The sequence below is a fragment of the Oncorhynchus tshawytscha genome, linkage group LG21 (assembly GCF_018296145.1).
Source record: "Oncorhynchus tshawytscha isolate Ot180627B linkage group LG21, Otsh_v2.0, whole genome shotgun sequence".
Lineage (NCBI taxonomy): Eukaryota > Metazoa > Chordata > Actinopteri > Salmoniformes > Salmonidae > Oncorhynchus > Oncorhynchus tshawytscha.
In genome coordinates, this window is record NC_056449.1 from 11,378,586 (window position 1) to 11,388,158 (window position 9,573).

Here is a 9,573-nt window from a genome sequence, read left to right on the forward strand (position 1 = left end):
GGGCAGTGGTGAAAAGAGAGAGGAAGAGAGATATTTTGTTCTAACCACCGTCAATAAAAAGATAAATTAATTCAGCAAATGTCACCTCCTATTCGTTGACCTCACCCACACATCCCCCTCAGTCACTAAGAGGGCACTGACACTATAGCACCAAATAGCCTCAGAGCCCGATGGAGAGATGATGTGTTGTCTCAATCATTGATTTGGAATTATTCTAAGATATCAGAGGTGCCACTTAGTGTACAGCAGGCAGCAGTGTACTGTTATCACACACAGCTTAATTTGCTCACAGACGCCCTGTAAACATACTGGACACAGTGACTAGCCAGAGAGATGCGCTACTGCTGTACAGACAATGACCCTGAGCATCCTGAGGCGAGGCTTCAAAGCTTCTCTCAATCGGAACTTCATAGCATCTTCTGTACTACTTGCTTGCAGATTAAGGGTAGGCATAGCCCCTGGATAAAACCACGGCATCTGCCTTGCTTCAAAGACTTCTTCGCTCGCGTTCATACAGCAGAAGGAGCTCTGGACGGGAAACAATTTAGACTGAGATTAAAGAAGAAGGACAGACAGATGGAGAGTGAATAGCGTGGTAGAGGCTGGCTCTCAGCTGTACTCTGATCTCACTGCAGACATAAACACTAAGGCCTTTGATGACACAGAATCTCACATCCTTCCAACGCGACACAGAACATCCACGGAGAACTGAGGAGATAAACCTGTTTCAACCCGTTTCAACCCTGCACAAATTGAATGTGAAGTGATCCTGCTGACAACATCCACAAGCACGGTCAGATGAGGCGCAGTGTTTTATAATCACATGTATGAATTATATATAGTATAATATTATTTGCTGTACATAGGACCTTCTTCCTATGAAATATTAATTGGGGGTAATTTCAGTCATTTCAGTGTGTCCATTACTCATTATCAGGCTGTTGGCGGTTCACTCTGTCACTGTTCTCCTGTGTCCATGTTTATAGTGTGTGTGTGTGTCAGATTTCTTAAGTGTGTGTGTGTGCATCTGAGCTTGTCATTATGGACTCCAGAGACAACTGAAACCTTTCAGTGGCCCCAAAGAGCCTCGTGGCGAAGGTCTCCATTATCCCTCCATGATGGATGTTTCTCTCTCTCTCCCAATGTTTCTCTCTCTCTCTCTCTCTCTCTCTCAACCTTTCCTTTCTCTCACGGGGTTGTTCTTGCTCTCTACCCACACTCCCTCCATCTCCATCTCCCCCTTCAACCAAGACAGAGACCCAGTCAAACACGAAGACACCCAGTCCCTTCTGTGTGTGCATGTATCTCTGGCTTGTGACTTTTTGTGTACTTCAACTAATCTCCAGTAAACGTTGTGCGTGCCACCCCCACAGTGGCTATACAGCCATCCCTCTCCTGTTTTAGAGAAAGCCATTGGTTTGTTGCTCTTCCTTACCTAACAGGTTGACCTTTCTCTGAGTCAGCCTGAGAGTTTACGCACATTAAAGAGACTCTGATTGACACGTTCCTCTAGCCGTGGCAGGCCAACGTTTTTGATTGTCACGCTGTTACTTTTACTGACTTTGTGATGAAATGTTTTTTCTTATTCCTGGCACAGACGGGGACAAAGGTGACATTTTTAATCTCTGAATAATTCTACACCCTGTCACACAGTATGAATGGAATAGCAGGGGCGGCAATGTTCCCGTCGAAGAGAGAGAGAGAGAGAGAGAGAGAGAAGAGAGAGAGAGAGAGAAGAGAGAAATGTGTTTATCTCCCCGAGACTTCAAAAAAGTCAAAGCTCAAAACCAGCAGCATGGCCTTGGATCCGTCAACCCCAGTATAGTGCGCCATTTTACTCGACATGAAAGGGAGAAAAAAAGTTTAGGGAGGGGGAAAAAAATGGAGGTGGAGGGGAGGCAAGAAAGAAGAAAGTGAGAGATTGAGAGGAGAAAAAAAAATCAAAAAAGAGACGGAATGAAGGGTGAAGAGAAAAAAAGAAGAGCTGTCTGAATCAGCATCATTTTATGAGAGATTTGAGAAGTAGGACAGGGGAGGCGTGGTGGAGTCAGGTACAACCAGAGGACACAACAAACCCAAGGGCCCTGCCGGCCCTGGAGACAAAGAGTAGGAGATCACTGCTTTAATCTACCCTTCTTCAAAAGCTCAAAGGATGCTGTTAAAAGTCCATTGTAGAATTAACACACAAGCCCAAAATAAATGCCTGGTATTTACATTGGGAAGTCTAAATCACTAACTAGAAACAACAGACACACACACACACACACACACACACACACACACACACACACACACACACACACACACACACACACACACACACACACACACACACTTTTCTCAGGATGGGGGCTTTTTGGGAAGAAAAGCAGAATCTGGAATGGGGTATATGAGCACGCATACACATGCATGCACATAAGCACGCACACAGACGTACACACATTTCACGAGAAGCATTGTGCTAGATCAGAGCACACGGGAAGAAGTTGAAGTAGACAGACGTCTACTGCTGAACTACAGTCCATCTGTTGTAGGGCTGAGAGGCACCCAACAGGGGTCCTACAACAAGGACACAGTACACTGAAGACGTGTGGATGTCAGTGACAGCTTTGTGTTAATGTCTGAGTTGTGTACATAATGGGACGCCTAGTCTGACCCCACAGATGGATGAGCCCAGGTGATACAGTAGAATCTGCTTCCCTGCCCTGGGCAGGATCTCTCTGGTGGAGCTCTTAGTGGATCCCCAGTGGATCCCGGGACCACATCAACAGAGATGCTGCTGCTCAGGCTGAACCATCTGGTGTTCCTGCATCATCACCGTACAACCACCATCCTTTTTCCATTCCTCCTGGGCACATTCAGGGGGTGTGTGTGCGTGTGCGTGTGTGTGTGTGTGTGTGTGTGTGTGGGTTTGTGCGACACACACAGAATGTGAGTATGAGCAAGTATGTGTGTATGAAATTACGTTGGTGAATGTTAGTTCCTTGTTTCTTAGTACGTTGCTGTGTAACAAAGTACCCTAACCCTAACCTTGAATGTAACTCTAATCCAAACCTTAACCCTAGCCCCAGCCCATGTCTGATTGGAGGGAGGGAGTATCTAACCAACTGAACTTCCTCATAACTTCCTCCCACCATAAGAGCATCAGTATGCTGACTTGAACTTCTCCGCAGCCTAGAGACCTTCTGTATACTACTGCATATGTTGTCTGAGAGAGAGAGATTTGTACGGAGAATGATCCATCACTGAGGACAGTGGGAAGATGGTGGAGACACACTCCTTTGTAGGTCAGACATCCAGACAGTACCTGTTCATCTATCTCAGTGTGTGTGTGTATATGTGTGTGTCGGGTCTCTGCCTGGTAGAAGCATTAGCTCCACCTGTCAGAGCAGATATTGATCCCTTCATCTCTCATCTTTCAATCCAATGGAGCTGGAATCAAACAGACTGGAGAAATGAACATCGCTTTAATCTCTCCTTTTCATCTTGCCTGTCTGTCACACATCGGTCTCTCTCGACTCACAGAATCTCTCTCTCTCTTTCTCTGTTGCTCACTCGACCCCTCCCCCTCTCTCTTCCTCACCATCTCTCTAGCACCCATTTTTGTTAAGTCACCACTCCACCTTTTCCATTGACTGGTTTCTTTACCTCTCACTCACTCACCCCGCCCCCTCTCTCTCTCTCTCTCTCTCTCTCTCTCTCCCCCTCATATCCAGTAGAGATGAAGGAAGGTGAGTCTGTCATGAGGATCCAAACCCTTTGTGGTGACATCCATCTACTGACTCTAGGATGCAGGGACTCAATCTCCATTCACATTGAAGGGTTGAGAGCTTCAAGTTCCTCAGTGTCCACATCACTAGGCCCACTGGGCACAACAATGCCTCTTCCACCTCAGGAGGCTGAAAAGATTTGTCATGGGCCATCAGATGCTCAAAAAGTTGTACAGCTGCACCATTGAGAGCATCTTGACTGTCTGCATCACTACTTGGTATGGGCCAAGCTCCCTGCCATCCAGGACCTCTATACCAGGTGGTGTCAGAGGAAGGCCCTAAAAATTTTCAGCCACCCAACAGTCATAGACTGTTCTCTTTGCTACCTCACGGCAAGCGGTACCGATGCACCAAGTCGGCAACCCTGAACAGCTCTACCCTCAAGCTACTGCATAAGACTGCTAAATATGTAGCTAAATAGTTGTATTACATATTTTGTAATATGTATGTATCTACCTCAATTACCTCGTACACCTGCACATCGACTCAAGCTATCGTTACTCATTGTGTATTTATTATTACTTAAATTCTTGAGTGTTGTTACTTTTCTCTAATTTCTCAATTTTCTTTCTCTCTGCATCAGAAAACATTTCCCTGTTAGACACCGGTTGTTTACGAAGTATGAGACTAATAAAATGAGTTCATGTGACTTTTCTTTCACTCTCTTTCATTAAAAAGCAACTCCCTTTAAACCCCCCCCAAAGTCACATTTACAATTCCTTGTGAATTTATTCATCCCCTTGCCCTGACCGTTTAGGAATGTGTTGTCCAAATGTGTGTGAAGTGAATTCATTACCCCCCTATCAGCTAACACATAGCGTGTGGTGACAGTGTGTGAGTGTTGCCGCTGGTTTGAGATGTGACTCAGAGAGGAGATGTTATTAGAGCAGTAAACTTTTGATCAGTTGTTTTAGAGAAATCAGAACGGAACTGGGCTCTGGTGGGTTTCCTACTCTCATCCAAATTGAGCTGGTCCTTCCTAAATAGTATAGCTACCACGTCTAAAGTAAAAGACGCAACCCTTCCGTGGTGCTTGCTGTCACATAGAGACGAGGGTATAATAAGATGACTGGCTTCCTCAACCAATTCTGACACATTTATAATTTGACAGTTATCTATAATACGGCTTTAATATGCAATAGCTGGCAGAAATAATCCTTTTGCTAGCTGTGGCAGTTAAAATACAAAAACAGGGGCCTCCTTCATCTGCAGAAAATAGGAAACGATGCCCTTGATGGCCAGTGTGGCCTCCTATTAAATGAGCTGTGATGGTGAGCTGTGCGTTCTAATTGTGTGTATGGGGAAGTCTGGGGGGCGAACATATGCAGCACTGATCTGACCATCTGTTGGGTCACTAAGACAAATCAACGTCCAGGTGTGTGTGTATGTGTGTGTTTGTTCAGGTGTGTGCCTCAACCCTCTCCCAGGCGTAACAGATTGTGTGGAGGGTGTGTGAAATGAGAACGGGCTAACGAGGTGACCCTGGAGGGCGGACGTTCACTGACCGACAAACTAGAGTCAATGTGGTGCGGCTAAAGTGATCATAAAACACACACACACACACACACTCATCTGAGGACAGATCAGTATACTACTGAGACGATCACATTATCATATGAGAAAGACAACGTGATCATGATTATGTGCTACGTAATATGCCCATTGGGACATTAGAGATGGACTGATTATGGAAATGTCAACACCGTACTCAGGCCTGACTGTAGCAGGTTGTAAGCAGATAGAATAACTAAGAAATCCCTTTGAAGTGGTCATGTGGTCATGTGTTTGACTCTTGTTTGTTTCATCACGTGTCAGGGAAAGAAATCAAGCAGTTTATTTTTTATATTAGCCTCTGCCGAGACACCAACAACTGGATGTTCCGTTTAGATAAATGGAAAGAGAGCCTGTGATATGACTTCCGCCTTGTGACGTTACAAGGCGACACTCCATCTAGTTTCAGACCAGAATATAGGGGATCTAGTTTCAGACCAGAATGTAGGGGATCTAGTTTCAGACCAGAATGTAGGGGATCTATTTTCAGACCAGAATATAGGGGATCTAGTTTCAGACCAGAATATAGGGGATCTAGTTTCAGACCAGAATATAGGGGATCTAGTTTCAGACCAGAATGTAGGGGATCTAGTTTCAGACCAGAATATAGGGGATCTAGTTCCAGACCAGAATATAGGGGATCTAGTTTCAGACCAGAATGTAGGGGATCTAGTTTCAGACCAGAATATAGGGGATCTAGTTTCAGACCAGAATATAGGGGATCTAGTTTCAGACCAGAATGTAGGGGATCTAGTTTCAGACCAAAATGTAGGGGATCTAGTTTCAGACCAAAATGTAGGGGATCTAGTTTCAGACCAAAATGTAGGGGATCTAGTTTCAGACCAAAATGTAGGGGATCTAGTTTCAGACCAGAATGTAGGGGTCTAGTTTCAGACCAGAATGTAGGGGATCTAGTTTCAGACCAGAATATAGGGGATCTAGTTTCAGACCAGAATGTAGGGGATCTAGTTTCAGACCAGAATGTAGGGGATCTAGTTTCAGACGTTTCTTTTACGCCCGGAGACACATTACACACGCACACTCACGCACGCATACATGCACGCACGCACGCACGCACGCACGCACACACACACACACACACACACACACACACACACACACACACACACACACACACACACACACACACACACACATACACACACACACACACAAAATGTATTAGATAATCACAAAACATAGCTGTGGCCTGAGAGCAAGATGAAAGTGTGTGTTCGTAACCTAAGCTCCTGGACCTAAGGACATTAATTGAGGGAGTCTACAGTTTTCTGAAGTGGAAAATGACTTCTCTGAACCAGCCCAAGTGTTTTCTTACAGGAGCTTAGTTTATCAACTATCAGCACCTGAATAGTATTCCCCTCAGGACCAGTGTGTGTGTGTGTGTGTATGTCTCCTTCCGTGTTGTTGAGCGTCGATTAAGAAGTCATAGATGCAAATGGATGAAAAAGTAATCCTCTAATAAAATAATCTCAAAAACATTACCATGGTGTCCCATGTGGGACATAAAGGTTCTCTAAAGTTATATTAGTGGTGTGACCTCACCTCACCACTGAACTGAACTCCATCTCCATCTCTGCCTGAAAAGAGGCTGGAGGAAGATGTAACCAACAGCAACAGTAAGTATTCAGTCTGTGGTCCTGTCTGCATTAATGTTGCATCTCCACCTTCTGTTAGTTATTACTATTTAATCCCAATCATGTTCCAGTATGTCCAATCGCTTAGGCGCCATGAACGCACCCCAACCCAACCGCATTACTTAGCAGAGCAGAGTCGTACCCCCAATGAATAAAACATCCTAATAATTCCTACTTAAGCATTTAGTCATACATTATGGATGAGGCTTGAAATCAGTGCAGGGGAGAGAAGGGAGAGGAAGGAGAGAAGAGGAGAGGAGAGAGAGGAGAGGGGAGAGAAGAGAAGAGGAGATGTGAGTGGAGGAGGGAGAGGAAGGAGAGAAGAGAGAGGAGAGGGGAGAGAAGAGGAGAGGAGATGTGAGTGTAGGGGGAGAGGAAGGAGAGAAGAGAGGAGAGGGGAGAGAAGAGGAGAGGAGATGTGAGTGGAGGAGAGGAGAGAGAGGAAGGAGAGAAGTGAGCGGAGAGGGGAGAGAAGAGGAGAAGAGATGTGAGTGGAGGAGAGGAGGAAGAGGAAGGAGAGAAGAGAGAGGAGAGGGGAGAGAAGAGGAGAGGAGATGTGAGTGAAGGAGAGGAGAGAGAGGAAGGAGAGAAGAGAGAGGAGAGGGGAGAGAAGATGAGAAGAGATGTGAGTGAGGAGAGGAGGGAAAGGGAGGAGAGAAGAGAGAGGAGAGGGGAGTGAAGCGGAAAAGAGATGTGAGTGGAGGAGAGGAGGGAGAGGGAGGAGAGAAGAGAGAGAGGGGAGAGAGGAGAGAGAGGAGAGAGAAGAAGAGAGGAGAGGGGAGAGGAGAGAAGAGGAGAGGAGAGAGGAGAGGGGGAGAGAGGAGAGGAGAGAGGGGAGAGAGGAGAGAGATGAGAGAGAAGGAGAGAGGAGAGAAGAGGAAAGGAGATAGGAGAGAGAGGGGAGAGAGGAGAGAGAAGAAGAGTGGAGAAAGAGGAGAGGGGAGAGGAGAGAAGAGGAGAGGAGAGAGGAGAGAGATGGAGAGAGGAGAGAGAAGAAGAGAGGAGAGGGGAGAGGAGAGAAGAGGAGAGGAGAGAGGAGAGGGGGGGAGAGAGGAGAGGGAAGAGAGGAGGAGAGGAGAGAGGAGAGAGAGGGGAGAGAGGAGAGGGGAGAGAGGAGGAGAGGAGAGGTGAGTGTGCTCCTCTCCACACTTATTTATCAGGAATAATTAACGCGAGATGGCCAAGGAATGTCTGAGCAGCACTTTGAGACCTGCAGAGGAGGAGGAGGTGGAGGAGGAAGAGGAGGAGAACGTGGAGGAGGCAGAGGAGGAACACATGTTGCATCATGAATAAATTCCATTTAGAATAGCGAGATCTTAGCTGGTTCTCTTCCATTCGCCCAAAGAGAGAGCAAAGGAGTGAGAGAAGCTTAATTTAGTTCATCTGAAATTCTGTTAATCAGTGTGTGATGAAGACATGGAGAGAGACACTCCTGAAATCAGACACGACATGAGGTGGAGGAGGCACCTCAGAATCATATTGAAGGGTGTGTGCGTGCATTTGTGCATGTGTGTGTGTGTATTCCGAGTGTGTGCAGCAGAAACTTCCCTCCCACACTAGCCCTGCTGTCACAGTCACACTAACCTGCATGTGCCATCTGCACCAGGACAAGAACACCTCTGGGGACCCTGCACTGACCACCTCCTCTCTTGCCTCCTCTCCTCCCTCTCCACTAATCTCCTCTACCCATCCATCCATCCTCCCATTAACTCCTGTATGTGTGTGTGTGTGTGTGTGTGTGTGTGTGTGTGTGTGTGTGTGTGTGTGTGTGTGTGTGTGTGTGTGTGTGTGTGTGTGTGTGTGTGTGTGTGTGTGTGTGTGTGTGTATTTACAGAGGCTTTGCATGGAGCCCCATTTTCCCCAATTTTCCAGGGAGTTGATAAGAGTAGCTGAACTTAGTGGGACTCTTTTTTTTACCAGGGTTACTGTCGGTCTGTAAGGAGGGCTAAAGGGGTGAGGATGGAGGGATGAGGATAGAGAATGAGGATGCACGGATGAGGTTGGAGGGATGAGGATGGAGGGATGAGTATGGAGGGATGAGTATGGAGGGATGAGGGTGGAGGGGATGAGGATGGAGGGATGAGAACAGAGGGATAGGGTGGAGGGATGAGGATGGAGGGATGAGGATAGAGAATGAGGATGGATGGATGAGGTTGGAGGGATGAGGATGGGGGGATGAGGATGGTGGGATGAGTATGGAGGGATGAGTATGGAGGGATGAGGGTGGAGGGGATGAGGATGGAGGGATGAGAACAGAGGGATAGGGTGGAGGGATGAGGATGAAGGGGATGAGGATGGGGGATGAGGATGGGGGATGAGGATGGAGGGATGAGGGTGGAGGGGATGAGGATGGAGGGATGAGGACAGAGTGATGGGGTTGAGGGATGAGGATGGAGGGAATGAGGAAGGAGGGATGAGGATGGAGGGATCAGGGTAGAGGGATGAGGATGGAGGGGATGAGGATGAGGATGAAGGGATGAGGATGGAGGGATGAGGAAGGAGGGATGAGGATGGAGGGGTAAAGATGGAGGAATGAGAATAGTAGTTGTTGGGAAAACAACCCAGACATAGACACCATGGGAACAGGAGAAGCTCAC